At 36.8% G+C, this 24,096-nt stretch overlaps 1 protein-coding gene across 1 annotated transcript in view; it reads left to right on the top strand.

Moving 5' to 3' along the window:
• The window catches only part of NALF1 (NALCN channel auxiliary factor 1), a gene marked incomplete at both ends in the record, with an annotated part of 487,096 nt that overhangs the window by 147,099 nt on the left and 315,901 nt on the right, over nt 1-24,096 (top strand). The window lies entirely within an intron of this gene.

Genomic DNA, 24,096 nt, shown 5'->3' with positions numbered 1-24,096 from the left:
TGTAGCAGAGTCTATATGGGATAAAAATTTATACACAGTCATAATACACATGTACAGGAGAGCATATTTAATGTTACCCTCTCCCAGCTCGATGGGGCATGACTTTTAACTTTAATAAAACTTAACATATTTTTCAGGTCTGTAATATTGTGTGAAGTATGGCCTTTAAGATTTTATTGTATTTCCTCAAATTTAATACAATGTATGGCATTACATTAAAAATGGACTGCAAATGTGTACTTCTATAGATAAAAGTGTGTGAACATACACAATAAGAGTTTTAAAATATATTTGGAAATATCTAGATATTCTAAGTTATTTTGTTATATATTTTAAAAGCATTGTCTAGTTTCTGCTTCAATCCTCCTTTTATTAGTTATCCAAGAGAAGTTAATGTAGAAGAATAGATTATTCCTTATTTACCTATGCTGTGTTTTTAAAATGTGGATATCTGAATATTCACATATTATTTGAATGACTCACATTTGATTTTGGCCAACACTGAAAGACAGGATCAAAGATACTGATTCATTCTGGTAATTTCTGAATTACAACAAAATGTATATCGAGGAGAGCTGAAAATTGTCTTTCCTGGAAAAAGATCTGTTTGCCTATTATTTTCCTGCAGACTTAATGAAGAAAAGTCTTGTGAAAAATGCAGCTTTTTCCAAGCAACAAAATTTCTCAAGGACTTCCACAGTTTCCTTTAAATGTTTTGTTCAGGTACCTCTGGAAAGGATCAAACATGATTACAAAGAGTTAAAATGCACCCAGGAGCATCGGCCCTGTATTTTGCTAACATTTCATCATCTGATTATGCAGTATGTACTGTATCCTTAATGCTTGCCTTTTATTCCTCTTATAGCTATTTTATACAGGAAATGGAAGACTGGAACATTAAGATTTAAGAAATGAGGAAAAAACATGATACCAGGGGAGCTTAGAAAGCAATAAAAATGAATTCTGGCAAAAAAAAAAAAATCATAATCATATTGTAAAAATAGGTCATTTCTTTTCATCTGTCATTACTATGAGAAAGAGATTAATTCAGTGTTCAGAACATCAGTCAAAGTGTTCATATCTACAGAGGACATGAAAGGAAAATAAAGTTATAATTACCTATAACGTAAGTAGGAGTACTACGAATAATATATCATGCAAAATATATATGGACTATGTATGTACATATATATCCAGATAAATTTCAGCTCATAAACTGTTTTGCAGCAAGTATCCGTCTGGCTGGATTACCATAGTTGGAAAGAGATCTAAAACATTCTCTCTGAAAAATTGCCATCATAAAGACTTAATTGTACTGCAGTGCTACCTCCTAGAAACAAAATGATGCCTGAATTTGGCAAAAATCCTAGCGATTGCTTCAATGACTTGAAGATAGGGCAGAATGGCTTCACTCTACTAAGAGTAAACTTTAAACAGTTATTATGTATTTTGCATGCTAGCCAAATGGAGAGCTATAATGTTAAGTCATCAATAAATTCAAACTGTTTTGAAACTTCCTGAAGTAAAATCTCAGCTTTGCTTTTTGGGTTTGTTCTTTGTTTCTTGTCAAATTGTTTGAACAGGAGGAACCATCCCACCACACAGAGTTATTTACACAGAGAAGTTATTTATGTCATCCTCGTCAGGCAGTGCAAGGTGCCCTGAAGTTCTAGGTGCAGTCACTGAAGAGAGGTGACTCTCTTCAGGGGGGGATTCACAGCATCAGACTTAAGCTGCAATTATACTGCTGTTTTGAAGGCATCTGCTGCCTTTGATTGGCTGTACAGGAAGCTTACTACTCAACTAAGGCTACTTAACTACATGCTTACCTTTAGGTGGGGTGGGCTGTATCTAGGTTAGGCCCTTTTCCTTTCTGCCTTTATAAAATCCTCTCTCTTTTCCATACCTTTTGCCTTTCAAAGCTCTTTTTGTCCTTTTTTTTGCTTGTGGTATCATTTTGCTTTTGCTCCTTTCCTGTCCTGCTAGCACAGGCATTTCCTCCTGTGCCAAGACTTACAAGCAGCAGGTAAGGTTACAAGCCAGACTAAGTAACCCGGTTGATTCAGCAACTTTTTCTCTGTCTGTAACCAGGTTTTTAAATAGCAAGAGCTGGCTGTACCAGGATCTTCCTCTCCTAAGTTTATTTTTCCACCATTTGTCTTTAGCTGCTCTGGCTTCTTATGCAGTATTATCAGCCTCCTGAGTGTTCCCATGATTCTGAGCTAAACAGCCATGAAAAAGAAAAGCAAAAAGGGGTTTTGAATCTTTCTTTGAATCTTTCCTGCCTGTTTAGAGATTATAATCTCAGTGGATGGGAAGGAACTGGAGGGAAAAACTTACTGCTTGCTTTAACTTCACGAATCTTAATCAAACCAAAGCTCCTTTCATTCTAGGTTCTTAGAATATACTAAACAAGTATAAAGGTGATATTTAGCTTGAAATTTTCCCAGTGTGCCTTTTGAGGAGACCTGGTCTTTGAATTTAGTAAAGGCTGTAGTTCAAAGTGGCTTTTTGGCAGCTGCTGGCTGTGTTTCTCTGCCTTCTGTGGAGGACCATTCCTACTTCCAATGTATTGGCACTTTTACAACAATGCCTTTCTTCTGCATGTATCACTGGCAGTCAGGGGAAATCCATTCAGACCAAATGAGATTGCATTCTCTGAATTTATAGTCCATACTTCATATGACGAGATCAACATTCATATAATTAATGCCCCCTGCCTCACTTTTAAGAGATACCACCTTAGTGTATTTTAGGTCCACCAAATGGTGTTTCCTGATTTGGTGGGTAAGAGAATGCATACGAAATTGAGAAAGAGTGAAAGGATTTAGGGTTTAGGGTGGAAAGGCTGATAGACTTGGCAAGGAATTTACTTAGGTAGAGTCAGGTGGGTTGGCAGTAAGTAGAAACATATTTTATTTTTTGGCAGGAAAGCTGTTATTCTCAGGGAATATCATATGTCTTGTTGACTGAGGTGGAAAATTTTTGAGAGATCCTCTTGTAAAATTTCTGGAATTATATCACAGCCTTTGTCAAGATGTAAATAATTCAGGATTGCAAAGTCATCTGGAGAACACTCAGGAAAAGAAAGCAGGGATTTTTTGACAGTGGTGCTTGTCTCATATGCAAAAGAAAATAGTTCCTTGATCCCTTTTATATAAGCATTGAGATTGTTCCAGCCAATGAGGTGCTGGTTTTAAACCATAAAACAAAATGCTATGCAAGAAAGAAAGAAGCCTCAAACATTAATCCCTATGATAAAGAAAAGAAAAAAAAAAAAAACAACATTTCATTTATGTCTTCAATAATGAATGATGTCACTAAATCACATCTCTCCAGCTGGTTCTTTTCGCACTTACTTTTGTTTAGAAACAAGGTTTCAAGGAATTTTTAAGCCATGATATCAAAGTAGAAAGCATAGCTGTGAAATCTTAATATGATTCAGTTTTGGACAATGTTTTGGTTCTAACTTTATAGCAAGTGTACAATAACGCATGAAGACTGACTTTTGTGAGTGAATTGTTACACACTAAAGGTATACTTAAATTAGATTTGATTTTGTGTTTCATTTGACATCTCTAATGGAGATATATAAAATACTGCTTGCTTTAATTATTTTACCTTTTTTTAATTCTGGAGTGACTGCTTTTTCTAGAATGCTTACTATTTATTCGGCATTTGATTAACCTTTGCCTGTTTGATTAACATACTGGTTAGAACATTTGTTGCTCAATACAATTGTGTTTAATTTCAACATGCAACTTGGGTAGACATGGCAGGGAGGAACTTCTGAGGGGCCTTCCTTCAGCTGCAGACTGGATTATCTCTTTCCTACCGTCCTGGATTGCAATGAGTGGACCTGATGGGTCTTAAATACCAGCAGTGAACTGTTTAGCCTATACTCATGAGGTGATCATAGAATCATGGAATGGTTTGGGTTGGAAGGGGCCTTTAAAGGTCACCTAGTCCAATTCCCCAGCAATGAGCAGGGACATCTTCAACTAGATCAGGTTGCTCAGAGCCCCTTCCAACCTGACCTTGAATGTTTCCAGGGATGAGGCATCTACCACCTCTCAGGGCAACTTGTTCCACTGTTTCACCCCTCTCATTGTAAAAAATTTCTTCCTTGTATCTAGTCTGAATCTACTCTCTTTTAGTTTAAAACCATTATCCCTTGGATATTTTATGGTGAAAAAAATATTCGTACTTGGTCACTGAAGACAGGATAGATACTTAACTGTGGCAATGGGGCTCATCATACACCCACAGATGTTTCTATATGAATATGTGCATATGTGCTTACGTATGTGTACATGCATGCGCTTTTACACAGACAAGATTATGTATATATGTAGGAAGTAACATATATCTGCATAATGCATATTTCCTACCCTGAGTGGGTATTTAATGCTCTCTTTCTATGCCCCAAACCAGCTGAGATCCTCTGGTAAGGATAGGCTAAATATCTCCTCACTGGGAATATGCAGTTATACGTGTGTGTGTACATCTTTATTTATAAATAATAGTGTCCTGATCACTAGTGGTCTGTGTGTATGTTTCCATGTGTGTGTTTGTGAGAAAGTGATCTACGTGAGCAGAATTAAAAGCCCCTTTCCTGCTCATGTTCCCAACATTTATGATGCTACTGTTAAACGTGCAGTAGAAATTTGTTTGGAAAGTGGAGTAAACATAAATGAAAAAAAAAGTTCAGATAAAGAAGTTTTTTTGAACCTCTGAGTGTCAAAGCACAGAAACTCAGAAGAATATTATTTCTTTTAGAAAGATAAAATGTTAACAGTAGTATATTTATTATAATTTATTTCTCTGAAAAAAGTGCACAATGAAGTACTAAGATTAATCAAACAGCAGCACGTGATTTTTCACACATGCACCACACACAAAGTAAAATTTCTGTCCCCATTTTGTTTGTCAAAATTCTTATTATTTAGTGGAAACTGAGTTTCAGAATAAAATAAGGAGCTCTGTTTTGTTGGCATTAAATGGGAAAAGATTTGATTTGTACACTCAAAGTAATCTCTCTAGTCAATCATAGCAATGGATTTCTAAGCTCATTTTACAGATGCTTTCAGGGTATGTATTGCATCAACTTTGAGAATCATTCTATTTTGCTAGCTTTAAAATAACTTTTTATGTACTCCTGCATATTGAATATAGGTTTGGGACATGGTCTTTCAGAGTTCTTTTTTCTCAGGCTGCATTAGAAGTTAATGGGGAAACATGAGCAGCTTCTTGATGCAAGCCTTAAAAATTTTGAAGTACTGACTACAGCTGATAAGGAATGCTCAGTTTTAGACTACTTTTTCTACAACAAAAAGTGTTTTCTATGCAAAACTGAAACCTTTTGATATAAACATCTTCCTTTTTCTTGGTTTTTTGTTTTTTTTTTTAAGGAAGAATAATTTTTCCATTTTGTAGCCATGTCTGACACAGTAAATGGAGTGAAATATAATTTCTCTGTGCCTGCTGTGCCGCAGTCATGTTTCTTCCTGATTACAATGATTTCGGTCTTGTGATGCACTGAAATGCTGCCTAGTCAACTTTATTTTCTTCAAAGAGAACACAACGTTGTGAAACCATTAGGCACATAAACTTCATACAATTAATTGAGGATTCAGCTCTATTCAGAGACTGCTAAGCAGAGAAAAGTTGCACGGTGATATTGTTTGAACTCATTTATGGAAAAAAAAACATACAGGTTTCTTAAAGAGGTCAAATTTAAATTGCAAGCAAGAAATACATTATTGTGTGAAATGCGCAAACATGAGTCTTGTAAATGATAAATGCTGAACTATAAAGGTTTCTTCTTAATATGCCTACATCAGTAGATTTTGTTTAAAAAATGCACAGCTTCAGTTGCTAAAACCAAAGATATGTATTTTAGTACAAACTAGACAGTTTTTATGAACATCTTCTGTCTTTCATAAATGCCATAGAGGTTCTGTGAAATATTCTTGCAACCAAAAAAGGATAAACTGAGTGAAATGTTCTGTAAGTGAAATGAGAGTGATACTGGGATTTCACCTGATTTTTTCCCCTTTTTTTCAGTGCCTGCTTAGGGAAATAAAACTTCTATTGATTTCCCAGATTGCAGACTCCCAAACCTATAATGCTGATATAAATTTAGGGTTATGTTTTCTTTCTCTTGAAAGAAAAAGCCCCAAAGCTATAAACATACTGTTAGCTCTGTTATATCTCTCATAACAAAGGCTTTACCTAAAAATACCTCTTTCTTTTCTATGATCCTGTAAAATAATTAAATATCAATATTTATGGAATGTTACAATGTTTAAACAAGCGTGGTTTTGCTGAATGAAAACTGACATATGTAACACTGATTTTTCAAAATAAAACATTTGAAAACTATGACTGAATGTTTTATGGTTCTACTGCTATTCCTTACAAGTATTACAGTAACACATGGCTCACCGGGGAAATGCTGAGCCGGCCTGACAGTTCCTATCCAACACACCTTTACATCCATCTGTTTTCAGATAAATAATTATTTTCATTTCTGAATTTTAGAAAGTGAATAAAAATGAGTCTGAAAACCAGAAAACTAGTTTATTCTTTTATATACAGATATTACATGTAGCATCATAATACAGGCTTAGAGCTGCATCTTTTTCTGAATCCAAGTGCTGAGTGGAAGGCTAGGGAAAATGCATCAGGTGCAGCTAAGAGATATTGTTTTAACTCATATACTGAAGGAAGTGAAAATATGACTTAAGTCAAGACTGGCCTGCTAGGTTGTGCTCCTTCATGACACATTTATTCTGGATCATCCTTTACTGCCTGGATATGGTTCTGCAAGACCTTGCACACATGAGTGGTCTCACTAAACATGACAGGACGGCTGGAAGAGTTGGCAGATCTGGAGCCGATGGGTGTCACAGATCCCTGGCACTGCAGTGAAACCAGCTGAGTGTCAAGGGACATAGGTCGTTCAGACATTAAAGCCTTCTTGCACATTGCTTTCATACTATTTTATGTGTCTTAAATGTATTGCTTTCTTTCCTGTCACCCTCATAAACCATGAACACTGCTTTCCTCTCCACCCGCTTCAGCTGTCTTCCCCTTTCTCCTTTCTTTCTTTGGAGGAATAAAAAACAGAAGATAAAGTACATTGAGTACAGTCTCTGATACTATATATACAGTAAAAGTAACTGTAATTTTTGTGTATTTAATTGTCTAAGCCCTGCCGGGAAGTCTGAGCAGCTTTATCTCAAGCAATTCCAAGCACAGCTATAACATGATAGTTTAGCAGTGCATGCTTAGTGAGCGTGTTCACTGTAATACATACTGCTAGGGTTTGTTTGGGCGTGGGTAATAAAGATAATATCACTGTGAAATTCTTACAGAACTGTAAAGCTATTATAAATAGAAGAAGTCAACATTGATGTCATTTCATACATTATTAATATGGACAAGAATAGCCCCTACCCAGAAACTGGATCTGTGAGATCAGGGCTGTCTCAAGAGTCTCAATGAAAGACCCCAAGGAGTCTAATATGAAACAAATGGAAATTAAAAAAAAAAAAAAACAAACACCAAGAGAGCAGCTGATTCTTGGAGGGACAGAATGAGTTCAGAAGACTTGAGTTATACCAGATATAAAATATTGAATTGCTCTCTGGTTTTGATGTCAGATTGGTATTTGCTTAATCTCGTATTCAATAACATCTTACGTTAGAATACACAAGGGGAGAAAACTATTATGTATAATAATACCAGACAACATCTGATAAGAAGAAGTACTTAATTTTCTAAATTGACCAGTACAATGGAATGAGAAAAAATATTTCTAATATGAAATTGGAAATTATTTCTTTTTCATGTTATCTTTTTCATTTTTTAAATGCTTTAGAAGAGGTCGTCCAGTGTCAAGTCCGGTGTTTAGTTTCTTTGTTTCTTCTGTGTCAACCAGAACATCAATTTAAAATCTTTCTGTACTTTATAGGTGATAGTGATTTTGCAGTAGCAACAATGTAAGAGGAAATGAACTTGCCCATTCATATGGCCAGACTATGATTTTTTCTCATTCTTTCCTTTTTCACATGGCATGTTGCTGCAACATCAATAATTTTACAGCAATTAGTTGAGAATGTGTCTAACATCCTGTTTACCAGGTCATGAACTGCACCTTGTTGGGCTGGGATCAAGCTTTTAACTAACAACACATTTAAGAGCTGAGAAAAGCAAGTAACGTCACGGAGAGTTTCTGTTTAAACAGATCTGTAGTTTGAGAATGCCCTGTATAAAAAAGCTTTTTCTGCACAGTATTAACTTTCAGAGAAATTTCACTTTCTTCCCTCTGCTGCATGAGGAATGGACTTCACCACTTTTTTTTTTCATGAGATGTTCTACAAATGTTTCCAAAGTGGGTTTCTTAATGAAGTCAGTTTGGGGGATATTGACAGAAAAATGCACAAATGTAAAAATTTTAGAGGCGGAGTGTGAAATCAATTCAATCCCCTTTTGAGAGACAATTAATGATGAAATTTGTACACTACACAGAACTTTCTTTTGCTACGCTGGCTGAGAAGCATTTTATATTGTGATTTTTTATGGTTATGCGTCAACCTACTATTTGCAGACCCTTCTTGAAAACACATTTGTAGACTTTCTAGAGACTAAGTATCTCCTGTTTTCAGGTGAGAGCCATGCCTGGATGAGTTGTGGAGGTCTTTCAGCTGTTTCTTTGAGTATTTAAAAAAAATGCTGCGATTAATTGCATCATTGTCCTTGCATATTCCTCACACATTTTTCCTTCCTATTCATGGTCAGCAACCCAAAAGGCACATCTTTGTCAGGAAAAAACTAATGGTCTTAGCTTACATAAACTAATGTAAAAGTGAAATCTTACAATCACATTAAATGATTTGTTGTTTTCATATCCATTCAGTGATAAAAAAGAGAGGTTGTGGGAAAGTTAAAATTACTGACTGCCACGTTTTCACCTCAATTCCACTCCTCAAGACAAGGCTTTAGATCATGCTGTCTTAATTAGAGCTGCTCCTTTGTTATAGTTTGAACACTGGTGACTGGAAACAGTGAATGGCAGTAGGCCAGGGGAAAAAAAAAAAACAACCCAAAAGTCAAAAAATATAACTGTATGAATTGTTGATGTGTTCACTGTATACAGAATCTGACTTTTAATAGTGAGGGAGTGGACTAAGTGGATTTGGTCAAATCAGTTTAAGGTAGGAGAACTGTAATGCTTTTTCTCACTTCACTGACTTCCATCCATAATGTGAATGTAAACTCACCATCATCCTTGTAGGCTGTCGGTTTGTATAGAGGACAGAGGAAGTATTTTCTATAGGAGTCAGTGGAAATTCTCCCAGGACTTAACCTTTCTTGACATAATGGCTTAAAACCCGTGTCTTCCAGTGCTTTTTTTTTTTTTTTTTTTTTTTGATAGGAATCTCTTTTTGAATATACTTTTTTCTTTCCTGATTGCTGCCATCATTTCAGTCATTTATTTCCACTCTTTCTCTCACATCTCTCTCCTTGAGCAGAAAATGATGCTTTTCAAAATTTCTTGTGACTGGTTATGATCCATTAGTATATTTTATTCCCCTTTCCATTCCCTCCTCCAGAAAATTATAGCATTCATGTATCCATTCCCTGTGCACCCTAATTTTCACACCAGTTGTGATGAGAAAAAAAGTTAATAAACAAAACTTACAAGCCAAAGGGGGAAAAAAATCTATGTATGTTAGCAAACCATGGTATCCTTTATTTCCTTACAGCACAACTATGAGGTTGTAGAATAATTAAAGAAAGATCATCATACCAGTGGTAGCTTTGTAAATTTTGTGGTATTTTGCTTTGTTCACAGTGAATGTGATGTTACAGAAACTTTTTACTATGCAACTGTGCATGGATGCAGTGAGTGCAGAAGTGACGAATTGGGTCATCTTGCTACTGCACAAAGTTCCTTTGAACTAATTTGGAGTTTGGCATGAACAAGATGGGAGCAGCGTGTTGAATTGCTTTCATTTCCTTTACACGTTGGCCATAAACTTTAAAACAGAATGTGTGTAAATGAAGCAAAAATAACACTTTGATACGAGTACGGTAATCTTTGCTCCATTTATATATGCACTGCATAAACAGCTTTTAAATATGCTATTATAATATACAAGAGTCTATTTCTGTCTGTGATATTGCTGTGAGAATATCACAGATATTCCTGTGAGAGGGAAAGACAATCAGCTGAAAGGTGCAGCTGAGTGGGAGAAACAGTCTTGCAAATTACTGTGGGTAATGGGGAGGTGAGAACCATGGTCTTTCTGGATAAGTATAACCTCTAACACACACTGTTCAGCATTTTGGCAGCAGTAGAAGCAATCGTCTTAGCTTTCCAGGGGTCTGGCAAGGCCAGCAGTAGAGTTATGGATGTCTATGCCTGTAGTCAGCTCCTCTCACTCTGTTGCCCATGTTGTTATGCATAGGCTAGACCTGAGTCAGCATTCACACAGTGTTGGTATCCAAGCTGGACTGGTCTTTCACACCATGTGACTGCTTTTCTGACTGGTAACTTTTGCTGAAATTTGACTTGCATCCCAACTGAAACTAACTTTCAATGTATGGATGATTTCTTGTTGAACTGCTGCTGTCCTAATGAGGTGAGGCACAGTCCACAACTGTCCATTACACAGCCTATATGTTTCGCATGGAAGGCTGACTCTCCAAGCTTAGTTGTTATGACCACAACTCAAAATGGCTATCAGGTGTTTCTCCAAACTCTCACTTTGGGCCATAGTATTTTTATGGAAGGCCACTTAGACCAAGTTTGTTCATGATACTCTGGGGCAAGGAGGCCACGTAGTAGGAAGGCAATGTCATTTCCCATTTCATCATGCTTTCACCAGTTTCTAGGATAAATAAATAAATACCTATATAAATAAATAAACAACCAATCTGTTCTTTATAGCTAGAGCCTATATACCTGTAATAGGCTGAATATGCATTATATGTGATGAGTACATTACTAGAGAATGTTCCACCTGAAAGGACACTGTGTCAGAATTTAGTCCATTATATGTGATGAGTACATTACTAGAAAATGTTCCACCTGAGAGGCATTGTGTCAGAATTTAGTCAGTTTACGGGGGTGCAGATTTAAGTTATGGTAACGCCAATGCAGACCAGCAACAAACTTGCGTAAGCACAGGTACTGGTTAACCCTAGAAACATACTAGTTAGTTACGTACCGTTGTTTTGAGATAATTGTAAGAATGGCATTTAACATATATATTGTAAGAACAACCATCTCAAAATATTGCTCAGTTTTTGCTATTTCTACGTCTGTTCTGACTCATGAACCCATTGCAATGCTGCATTCTTGCCATATTGCATCTTATTATATCATGTGCCAAAAGTAATAACATAAACCCTTTGTTTTTCCTACATGCTCCATTTAATCTCTAAAAGCAGGACTCAGCTCAATGAAGTGTGTATATATACCAGCATTACAACATTCCCATTCTGGAACCACAATAGCTCTTGCTCATAAATTTCTAGACCACAGCAATGCACAAGTGAGGTGTATAGGTGAAAACTATGAGAAGTTTAGTATCTAGTAAATTTAATAGTCACTTTGTGTAGCATTTGCAGTAAACCTCTTCTAGTTGATTATATATTAAAGCTACATGCTCCAAAGAGATTTAGCCTTGTCTTGACAACAACTGAAAGAATAGGATATAAAGTGTGCAGAAGTTTATATTGCACATCAGTAAGCTGATTCATTTCTTATTAGTTCTGGGCCAGTGTGTATGGGGGAGGAGGGAAAGGGGAGGATGCACTTAGTTCTAAGAATATAAAATAAAAAAAGTCAAACTATAAACATGGCATTTCAGTACAAATATAGACTGTCATATTTTCAACAACACTCTTACAGTAATTAGCACATTTTGAAAGTATATTATTTGCCTTCAGAAGGGGAAAATATGGCTTTACTGGAGCTGCATGTAAACAGTCTCAAGTGCAAGTTGACATGATTTTTCCAAATAAAAAATTCTAGAATAGACTAATACCCAACAGTGCTTGACACAGAAAAGCTACTGTTGATGCATATAAAATGCGTTTTCTAGAAAGCTAAGAAAGCCAGTGAACAGTAAGCTAAGATAGGACCTATGTTGCCTGCCTTTAGAAAAGTACAGCATAGTGGGCTAGACTCTCCTGAAATGGCCATTTCAGAGGAGCAGACACTTAGAAGGGGTAATTAATCACTTCCCAATGTACATGCCTACTTTACAGGTAACTCAAATTCAGTGAAATGTATACCACCCCAAATGACCACATCTATTTTCCACCCATTGCTAACATCTTCTGGTAATCCAACTATAATTTTCTCCTTATAGAAATTCAGCTTTTCAGCACTTTGTATACCAAACTTATAAAACCAATCTGTTTCAACCATCTTTCCTCCCATGCCCCAAATACACACTACCAGTGGAAGTTTAATATAGTTATCTGAATGTGTTAGAAGGAAGGATCTTACAAAATGCAATATAAGACATCTGGCAGTCCTAAATGCGTAGAATTAAAGGAAATAGTCATGCTTCATGGCACCTGTGGCTGAAGTAATATGTGGCTGTCAGGTAGAAGACCTGACTGTATTTGTTAAATTATTTATTTTTTAATTTTCTTAACCCTGTGTTACATCCATAGTTTTAAATTACTGTACTTGCTTATTTTCTTTTGCTTTTAAAATAGTAAGCACTAGTTGCTGTGGCATATAAAATTCTGCATGCTTTTCATTTGTGGTCTCTCAATCATGGAAGGGTGTTTTCGGTAACGTATGTCTGATAAACTCACTGTTGCTAATCAAAGCAGTAGTTCATCTTCAGTGGTTCCTTGCATGTTGTTCAGGCTTCTTGTGAATGAGGTCAGTAAGTCATCTAACAACTCTGCTTGACAAAGAAAACCCATGTTTAGGCTCCCCAATCTCTAGCTTTGCCCATTGTTGGTTGACATTGTAGACGTGAGGAGAGCTGGAAGAACTGGAAATAGAAGCAGTAAAAATACCAGAGCAGAAAGGAAATTCTTCAGTTTTTCAAATATCATCAGGTTTGAGATAAAAATTAAAAACAGGCACAGCCTAATTGGTGCCTGGAAGTTAGTTTTTTTAGCCTTACAGAGACAGTTACTAATTTCCTAACTGCATGTGCTCACTGCAATTCAAGCATTATTCAGTGTTTTTTCATCCAGCAACAAAATGTGGTCCTAGCAACCTCGTAAAGAAAAACTCCCTGCCCTTTCTTAAATCCTGTATTACAGGAGTCAACACTTTAGTTTATTAGAAAGCTGTAAAGGAGAGAAGCTGCATGAGTCCTCTTCCTAGGAAAAAACTCACCCTTAGAGATTCCCATAAGTTTGCCTCCTAAGATAAACTTCCAGGGTGGGTTTTCTGTGAGCCTGTTATCTTCCCTGTGGTCTTACCAGTTGATAACATGAGTTGACATTGATGAAGACATTGCAAAGAATAAAATGGTCGAGGTCTAAAATCAGAAAAAAAATTAGCTCTGTGTCGAGTGACAATAAATCACTAAAACAATACAAGAAACAAAGATGAGAGGAGGGGAGAAAGTACTTAATAATCCCATTAAAATGAAAGCATAAAGGAAAGAGATAAAGATTCCTCAAAGGAAGAAGAGAATTATTTCTCCAAGGAAGCAGGCCATGTTAGAAGCTGCTTTCTCTCAAAAACTTTTCACATATATTTTTCTAAGTTATGAAAGTTTTTTTTCCACTTGATAACTCTGTATTATTGTTTACATTTAACAATGTTACTCAAATGGTGGGGAAATATATCTATATTTTTTCCATTTATTCAGTATTCAGTCAATTTTTTGTAAATGTAAAAGTGTGGCATAATTGAGACAGCTAAAAAGAATAAAACTTCAGCGTATCATTCAGTGAAAAATAAAATATGTATACTTAAATAACTTCAATATTTTATATATTACACACTGTGTGTGAGGTTTTTTTAATCTTTAACAAATGTAAAAAAACTTTACCTGATCCAGACTCAACAATTCATTGCCTCAACTGATCTTGACCACATGGGTCAAAAATTCAGTGTTTATTGTCAAACCAGGCACTGTGAAGTGCGAGAAAGATAGCAGGGTGTTGCAGAAAAGAAGTTGGAAAGAGAGCACAAACAGAAATCTGTTAAAAATAGTTGAGACGAAGCCTCCCTGTTCTTGAAGATAATGTACTGTACTTTCTGTTATATAATACAAAGGAAAGTGATTATAGCAAATTGGCTGTAAAAACACAGACCAGTAACATTTTGTTCTTGTTTTGTTGTGGGATAAAGTGTATTGTGGGCTCCAGGGAGCTGAAGCGAAGTACATTGGGGAGATCTGCAGGAAGGAGTGGTTGAGAGATGAGTTTCCAACCTGCTAAGGAAAATAAAAAATGAGCAAACCTAAAAAAAGAAATGTGAAGAAAAGAGCAAGATGCACAATGGGAAAACCAAAGATGATGCAAAAACAGTTAAGCTTCTTTCACAAGAAAAGAACAAGAAACAGTGACAGATTGGGATGATTATTCAAATCCACCTCTTTTCCCACATTTTGATTCTTCACATTACTAAGGATGTTTCTTTTTCTTCTCTTTTGGTAAAAATTGTCGGAAGTAAAGTGTGTGCTCCATTTTTAGGGTGTCTATATTTGGCACCGCACAGGAAACATGAAGTGTCAATAGACTCATTTGTTAGACTGAAGCTGCTGAAAGAAAGGAATTTTGAAAGCAACTGATGAGACAGAAAATTAATTATCATCTCTCTGTTAACTGATAGGAAAAAATGAGATTAATATTGGCTCTCATTTTAGGGGAGAGAGCAACCTTAACTGAAAAATTATGTTAAAGCTTTAAAGAATAATAATGTTGTAAAAGCTGCCAAGTGCACAGCTTCACAGTGTCACACATAGTCACCTAAAATCTTGGCCCATCTGCATGAAGAAACATGACAAGCTGGGTAACATTACTGTGGGTCATAATGGTAAAATGGAGAATAAAGATTCAGGAATTCCTGATTTTAAATTCTCTAGTCAAGTCCTTCACAATCTGCTGAAAAAATGACTATGAAACAGAAACCAAATTTTTATTGTCCTTTGACTTAAAATCTTCAGCTTGGCAGGAAAGGACCTGGGGGTCCTGGTGAACACCAAGTTGGACATGAGCCAGCAAAGTGCCCTTGCTGCAAAGGAGGCTAATGGTATCCTGGGCTGCATTTGACAAAGTATTGCCAGTAGGTAGAGGGAGGTGATCTTTTCCTCTCTTCTCAGCACTGGTGAGGCCACACCTGCAGTGTTGTGTCCAGTTCTGGGCTCCTTAGGACAAAAGAGACATGGACACAGTGGAGAGAGTCCAGTGACAGGCCAGAAACATGCTGAAGGGACTGGAGCATCTCTTCTATGAGGAAAGGCTGGAAGAGCTGGGACTATTCAGCCTGGAGAAGAGAAGGCTCAGGGGGATTAATTTGTTTATATAAATACTTGAAGGGAGGGTGCAAAAAAGATGGAGCCAGGCTCTTTTCAGTGGTGCCCAGTGACAGGACCAGAGGCAATGGACACAAACTGAAACATAGGAGGTTGCCTCTGAATATCAGGAAACACTTTTTCATTGTGAGGGTGACTGAGCGCTGGCACAGGTTGCCAAGGGAGGTTGTGGAGTCTCCATCCTTGGAGTTATTCAAAAGCTGCCTGGACAGATTCCTGGGCAACTGGTTCTAGGTGGCCCTCCTTGAGCAAGGGGGTTGGACCAGATGACTTCCAGAGGTCCCTTCCAACCTCAACCATTTTGTGATTCTGTCATTCTTCAGTTGGTTGGTAAGATATGGCTGTCTTTAACATTTTGGTTCAGCAGCAAGTTTCTTTTCAAGGTGCTTGATAAAATAACTTTTTTTCCTCATCCTTTTCAAGGAACCCCTTCCTTCTTTCCTTGAGTCTCAGAATAATACCTTTTTTCCTTTTAATTGTCACAACTCCATTTGTATTCTCCCTGGTATTCATTATATTGCATGGACAGGATAACGACAATGAACTGCTATGCTTATGAATTCAAAATCAATTTCTAAATTAAAAAAAAATGTTTAATTGCTACAACAGGCAAAATTACAAAACTTCTTGATTAATAAAGAAGACAAAATGTTTCATATTCATCAGCATATTTCAAATCAAGAATTTGTAGCTCAAATCAAGTTTGTGCCCTGTGGAAGAATGAATCAATGGTACGTTAGCGCCCTCATAACCCTTTAACTGAAAAGTGAATGCAGTGAAATATTACAGAAATTCAAACCAACAGAAACACATGTAGATTAAATATACATGACTGGAAATAGTATGCATGTTGTGCCAAAATTACAAGAACATTTTTCCTTAATTAATTTTCTTACAAGTTTTGCAGAAATACAGAATTTACCTTTTTTTTTTTTTTATCTGCTGAAAAATTCAAGCTAAAGATAAAGTCCCTGGTTTTCCTCTTGAAAAGTAAAGGACAGGCTTTTCAGATTATGAAATTAATCAGTTTATCATTGAAAGAAAAAGATACTTAATCAAGTTAATAATTCATAACATATAGCTAAGGCGCTGTTTAATTTGAGGAGACAAAGAGGGAACAGAAGCAAAATTGTTGCAATTTGAAAACAGAGGAAACATATGTATTACAAGAATAGCTTCTTCAAACAACTGTGTATCTTAAGAGGAAGTTTATCCAGCAAGGGACATAGACTTCTTGTCTTAATATTTCAAAGTTATTTAACCATATACAGTGCGAAACTGTCAATAATACAATTACTTTCTTAGGAAATAGATAATAAAAACTCTGCTAAATCTTGATGGAATTATATTTATCATAATGAAATCAGAATATTTATATCAATTTATTCTGCGAATATATGGGACTTTATCTCCTTCTGAATGTAGTCTGCCATCAACCCTCTACAGTAAGCATCTGCAGTTTCTTTGGCTGACTACTATAGAAAGAATAGTTAATGCAGATTTTAAGAGTCGACACTTTAATAAATAATATGTTAGGAAGAGATGTCCATATTCCTATTGTCTCAAGCTTGTGGATTTCTAAGTGTTTTCACATCTTTCCTCAGCTTGTATTGGTTTTGCTGCTGTCTGAGATCGGACAGTTAAAAAAAATAAAAAAGACATTTATTTCCCACTTTCTATTCCTTTACGCATATGTAATGGAGCTTTAGTAATAAACAAATGAGCTTACCTCCTATAACCATACAAATGTTGGCTGGGGGAAACGTCTAGGAGTCCTCTAGTTTCACTGCCCTGTCAAAGCAAAACATTCAGACACTGCACCAGCTCCTTGTGTTTTTCTTCATCTGAGTCTTGGAAGGATGGAGATTTCACAACATCTCTTGCTGGCTTGTTCCAGTTATACACTACCCTCCTAGTGAGAAAGTTCTCCCTAAAGTGCAGTTTGAAACTGCAGGTGACTGTTGTGCTTCCTTATAGCACTTGCTGTTACTCGGGGCAAGTCTCTCATTTATGTAACTGTGGTTCGAGTAGGCTGCTGTGACTATCTCCTGAGTTCTTCGTCAGAATAAATGAGCTCTCAGTTTCTCCTCTTAGGTCCCCTTACTATCTTGCTAACCTTTCCATGGACTCCAGTTTCTGGACAGCCTTCTTGACCTTGGATGGCCCAGAACTCAACATAGTATGTGTTGCTCAACTAAGCTGTAATCTTGACTTTTAAAATTTGGGCTGACCTGAGTGAGCATATTTTGTTTACAGGCATGTAATGCAGTTTTAACAAAGTGTATAATAGATGTAAAAGTCCTTGGTGAAATGAACATTTTACAACTGCTTTGTACAGTAATATTTAAAAGAAGCCAGATACCTTTAAATGTGAATGATTCAGGTAGATAAATTAAAAAATTATGAGGCTTGTGATGTGCTGTACCTAAGTACCAATAAGTGACTCAATTTAGAAGTGTATTTTCATACACATTTTAGCTAAAGTACATTTGAATTTTCATACAGGATAATTAAACATTGCATGTCATAATCTTAAAAGAAAGGTGTTATTTTTAGCCTTTTTAGAACTATTTCACAGCTTTTCTCATCTTAACCACCTGCTTTTATATTCTAGGTAAACGTTAGCCTTCTTTTCGTCCTTATTTTTAGCTAGTGTATTGCTTGTGTTACCATGAGAGAGAGTGCTTGCTTTGATTTCTCATGAGACTGATTTCAAGCCATGTTGCTAGAATCCATTGTTCTGTTCTAAGTTTACTCATAGACTGCTGAGATAACATTGCCTTATCATGAATGCATGCCATCATTATTTATATTAAAAGTTGACACAGAGATAAAGAGACCAGAACACACTCTTGTGATTTTTTTTCCCCAAGATCCATGCATTAAATCCTTGCTGCTCTAGCAATATTCTTCTTTGACATTTCTCTACTCAGTAGAAAGTAAGAATCCAACACATGCTACAGAGGGTTAAAGAGTGGTGTTTTTACTGAACTGAATCAGTTAATTGAGAACATGAAGCAGTGGTGTAATGAGTGTGCACAAGAGAATATGTTCACACTCCTATTTGCCCCAACTACATTTTACTGATGCAAGAGATACCATACATCAGTGATATGGTTGTAAATTAGGCATCATGCCCACTTTTATCCATGTTACTGAACCAGAATCTGCGTGCTGAGTCTTAAGCAGTTAGTCATTGCTGCCTCAAACTTAACTGGTCTTGTAGGTCCTGAGTTTGCCTTAGAGGCTACAGTAGACAGCCTGAATTTTGTCCAGCTAACCTCTGTTGATTTGAAGCACTTGGGTGGGGCCTTCAATGATATTGTTTGATTGGCATCGATTGACTTTAATACAAGAGGACCTGCTGTCTAAAGAGATATTGAGGAGAACTTGTAATAGATTCTTTCATTGAAACAATTAGTATATAAAATTTTTCCTGGAAGACCTGAGGGCCTTTTGAACAAGAAAATAATTGTTATCTCCTGAAAACTGAGCCTAAGCAGGCCTGGAGCGGAGGAAGCAAGTACTACTTTTGTGACAATCCATCCAACAGTATAATTTTGCTGTTGGTAGTGGTGGTATCACCTATTTTTATAGGTTTTTATGTTACTTTGCAGGAATACTATCTTAAAAATGCTACTGGAATTATTCAGGTGTTAGGCCAAAGCCTCTTATTCTCTCTCCCTACAAGATACAGAGGGAGAGAAGAACATTGTATTATATGCAAGAAAGCATTAAGAAGAAATAGTTTCAGTGACCATCTGCTAAATACATTACAAATGGTAAATATTAATAAAAGTATACAAACTCAGAGTATCTAACAAAAGCCTATCCCAAGAGGCAGGCTGTAAGTCAATCAGTATTTTTTTTTTTCTGTCTTCTGGAAGAACAGGGTATTGTTAGCAAACACACAATGATAATTTACCACAAATCTCTGGTGTTCCTTGAAAGTTCTTAAAAGGGTAGTTATTAGTCATCAGCTTTATCTCTAAAGCCATCTTCAGCATCTACCTTGGAGATGCTCTTTCCCCTTCTGTGTTCTCTGAAGTAGCCAGGCAGAGCGCACGATCCTGCTCCTTACTGGTGAAGACTTCTCCTGGCTTCAGAAGTAAGTTCAGTCTGTATCCAGCAAGCAGCATCTTTTATATAACTTTGTAAATACTAAATAAATAAAATAAAAAGTAAAGCTATTGGATTTTATTGTCTAAAAAATTTGTTATTTGTTTTAATTTACAGGACTCTTCATCTGCCGATTCTGTATCTGTCAGCAGTCATTCTCCTGTAAGCCACAGAGTCGCATGCTGTCACTAGAGAGTCGCTGGACATTAAGACTGAGCAGTTTGAAAGAAAAAGCATGAGGCAACAGCTGTTCTTTGTAAAGTTCAGTAAAGCAGAGACAGCCTTGAAGCAGAAACCTCTGTTTGATCTCAAGTTATTTTCCCTCTTCAGCATCCACCCAGTTTATCTCAAGCAGAGGTGTATGTTACTTCCAATTGTTTGAGACAAGCAGGTATTATGCGTAGATGCTTAGAGGATGTACACAAAGAAGAACATGCCCTGTCTGCCATAATGGACTTGAACTGATAAGAAAAGGACATGAAAGTTCAACTTGCAGAGCAGAAGAAAAGCCAGTTATGGACCCTGGAGCAAGTATGTGACTTTCTTCCATATTATACTCACATCTTCTTATCAAAATTTATCTCTGCAAGGAAATGCTGAAAGAATATCTATGAGAATGGCACAAGATGAGGCTCTTGGATGAAAATCTCAGGTCAGTGAAGAAACAGTCAAACGCAATGAATTATCTTTCAAGTTAACTTCATGTTTTTACTTATGAAATTTGGGGGTCAGTGGTTTTAGCTAGTTTGGAAAAAGTTGAAAACAAAGGCATTTTTTATATCAGAGCATCCTGCATATTCAAAGAGGAGTTATCTTCTCTGTTGGCAAATCCTATGAGGACTGCTGCAAGTATGGTTCATAGCTGACTCCTTTACAAAAAAAGGAAGTAGCAAGGAATTCATGATCATGATCCATGTAATTTTGCACATTTTATTCTGATACTCCTTTTGTAATGTTATTTCAAAAAGCAAAATAAAAGTTTTCTTTTAATTATGACTTCTATGAGGTTTTTTTTTTTCTATGGACAAAACATATTTAGATAAAAAATCATCTCCCATTCTTTCAATAACTCAAAGTTTTCACTTAGCTGCTCTTGCTTCATGTTCCTCTTTCCACCTCTCCTAAGCTATCCTGGTAGGAAAACATCTGTGTTTAAACCACGATAAAAGTCAAATAGCACATGAAAGTTAACGATCACAGGCTAAACCATAATGAAACTATAGGGAAGGCATATATGTTGTAAAGGTAAATAACTGTATAGGCAATATGTGTGTAAATATGCACATATGCAGAAAGAGAGAGAGAGAAATTTTGCATGTTGACCTGTTGGAAGGAAGAGATAAGCAGGAAGGAAGATTCGGAAGGATCTTTCAGTATTATAGTTAGACTGTTATGTGCATAACTCCAGCCTAGTGATAAGGTCTCATACACAAAAATGTTACATGGCAGAAGTTTACTTGCAAGCTGCTTACTAGAATCTGAACAATCATAATTTTGCTGTTTGATTTACTCAATCTCATTTACATTGTATGACAGGATGGTTAAAAAAACAGATAACATGTTTGTGCACTGAGGGGGATTTTCATTTTAGTTTGTTCTGTTTGTACTAGTGTTAGAGAATCTAGGAAATCTACCTTTCGTGACAATAAAAAGGAACAGGTAAACAACATAGCCTTACTCCTTTTAGAAGTAACAAATCCCTTATTTTGCAGTCCATCTCACATGCTAATGTAAAATACCAGTGATGAGAAAAACCTCATACATTGGCAATATGTCAGTTACACTAGTATCCATACAATTCAAGATGATTAATGGAATGCTGTCCCTCTAATTAAAAAAAAAAAAAAAAGCTGTAATCTTCTGCTTTGCAAGGTCTCCCGTTGGGGAGATGTTTCTACAAACTGTTTTTTTTTTCTACAAGTAACTTTCATTATCTGTTGGTTTTGGCTGAGCTTTCTGAAATTTAACAGTCAGTGGGCTACTGATTGCTATTCTAAGGGAATATAAATCTGGGGAAATATTGTCGTTGCACACAAACCATTATGCTACCAAAAAAGAAGGGGGGAGGAAAAAAAAAAAAAAAAGAAAAAAAGAGATGTAAGCCCTCATGGTTTTAAGTTCATTATTTTATTTGGGGAGGAGAAAGCACTTTATGTTGAAAGTTCAGGATAAAAACCAAACTAATCTTTTAGGAACAAAAATGCTAGGAGAATATTTAAAGTGGTTAGAACGGGAGGAATGTTGTCTTAGCAGAGCTTACTTTAGAAATAATGCTTACTTACTGAGAGTCACAGTTATAATTATTGCAACTGGGAAGACAGCAACTGTACTTCAAAATTCATGAATCAATAAAGGGATTCCCAAGCTGACAGGTTGCAGAGATGCAGTTCTGCAAGGGGGCAGAGTACAGCTTCTGTGCTGCTAAGGCTCCAAGGATGAAGGAGCCAGCAGTGTACAACAGTAGTTTGTTTTTCCACTGATGAGAAATGCAAAAACGCAATAGGATAGCGAAGTATATCACACTGGTGCTGTGGAAGAAATAAAGCAGAGATGAAAAAAAGGGAAGAATGTGTAACAAAACAACCAGAGGAAAGACGTGAGCTTTTGAAATACTTAGAGAAAAATTAATCAATAACAACAGATGGTCTCAGATGTGTCAGAAAAATGAAATATCAGGAAAGCCCAGGGTCAATGTTCTTTTATATCTGTTGTTAAACAGTTACATTGCATCTGTATTTAATCAAACAGTGTTTAGAATTAAAGAAAAAACAACCAAACTTTTGGATTGAGCTTATGTTTGATTGATGTCTAAAAGTTTGGGTGAAAGTTTTAACCTAGCTGCTTTTTTTATCTCCCTCCCATATGTAGGACCTGATTGCAGTCTCCAAAGGGTAGAAAATTTGATGTGAATAAATTTTAAAGGAGACCAAGCCAGCTGAAGTGTCCTAGAAAGGTGTCTCCACATTTCTTTATGGGGGTCTTGTTAGCCCAGCTTAGAGCCAGCACTTCCTTTACTTCAGCTGTGCGGTCTCATAAACATGCTTTGTTTGTTCCTAGTGCATTAAACTAAAGGAAGGTAGATTTAGACTAAACACAGAAAAAAAAAATTCACGATGAGGTTGGTAAAACACTGGAACAGGTTACCCAGAGAGGTGGTAGATGCCCTATCCTTGGAAACATTCAAGGACAGGCTGGATGGGGCTCTGAGCAACCTGATCTAGTTGTAGATGTCCCTGCCAATTCCAAGGGGGATGGACTAGATGACCTTTAAAGGTCCCTACCATCCCAAAGCATTCTATGATTCTATGATTTGGGAATTACAGCTGACTGAGCATACTGTCAGCTATAGGCCTTCATTCAGAATAAATGTTTTCTTCATGTTTTATTTGTGCTCCATAACTTATTACTGCATTATTTAATGGAATGAAAGCATTGACATACCATATGTGGAAAGTGATTTTGTCTCCTGAGTTTTGAGGAAAGGGTTGGTTCTTTATTTTAGAGGTGGTAAACTTATTCTTAACTGCAAGTTCAAGTCAAGTGTACCTTGACTTGTGTAAGGCCTTTGACATGGTCCCACACAACATGCTTGTCACTAAATTGGAGAGACATGGATTTGATGGATGAGCTATTTGATGGATAAGGTATTGTCCGGATGGCCGCATCCAACAAATTGCTGTCAATGGCTCAATGTCCAAATGGAGATCAGTAACAAGCAGTGTCAGGGATCTTTATTGGGACCAGAACTGTTCAGTATCTTTATTAGTGACATAGACAGTGGGATTGAGTGCACTCTCAGCAAGTTTGTGGATCACATCAAGCTGAGTGGTGCAGTTGATATGCTTGAGGGAGGGGATGCCATCCAGGGGGACCTTGACAGGCTTGAGATGTGAGCCCATGTGAACCTCATAAAGTTCAACAAGGCCAAGTGCAAGATCCTGCACTTGGGTTGGGGCAATTCCCAATATCAGTACAGACTGGGGAATAAATGGATTGAGAGCAGCCCTGCAGAGAAGGACTTGGGGATACTGGTGGATGAAAAATTCGGTTGAGCCAGCAATGTGTGCTTGCAGCCCAGAAAGCCAATTGTATTGTGGGCTGCATAAAAAGAAGTGTGGCCAACAGATTGAGGGAGGTGATTCTCCCCCTCAGCTTGGCTCTCATGAGACTCTACCTGGAGTCCTGCATCCAGCTCTGGGGTCCCCAGTACAAGACAGACATGGACCTGTTAGAGCAGGTCCAGAGGAGGACCCTGAAAATGATCAGAGGATGGAACACCTCTCCTATGAAGAAAGGCTGAGAGAGCTGGGATTGTTCAGCCTGGAGAAGAAAAGGCTCTGCTGATACCTTATTGCGGCCTTTCAATATATAAAGGCGGCTTATAAGCAAGATGAAGAGAGACTTTTTACGAAGGCCTGTAGTGATAGGACAAGAGGTAACA

The sequence above is a fragment of the Platalea leucorodia genome (genome assembly GCF_965183815.1).
Source record: "Platalea leucorodia genome assembly, chromosome: 2".
NCBI classification, from domain to species: domain Eukaryota; kingdom Metazoa; phylum Chordata; class Aves; order Pelecaniformes; family Threskiornithidae; genus Platalea; species Platalea leucorodia.
The sequence above is the reverse complement of the archived record's forward strand: the minus strand, read 5'-3'. Positions and strand labels throughout refer to the sequence as shown.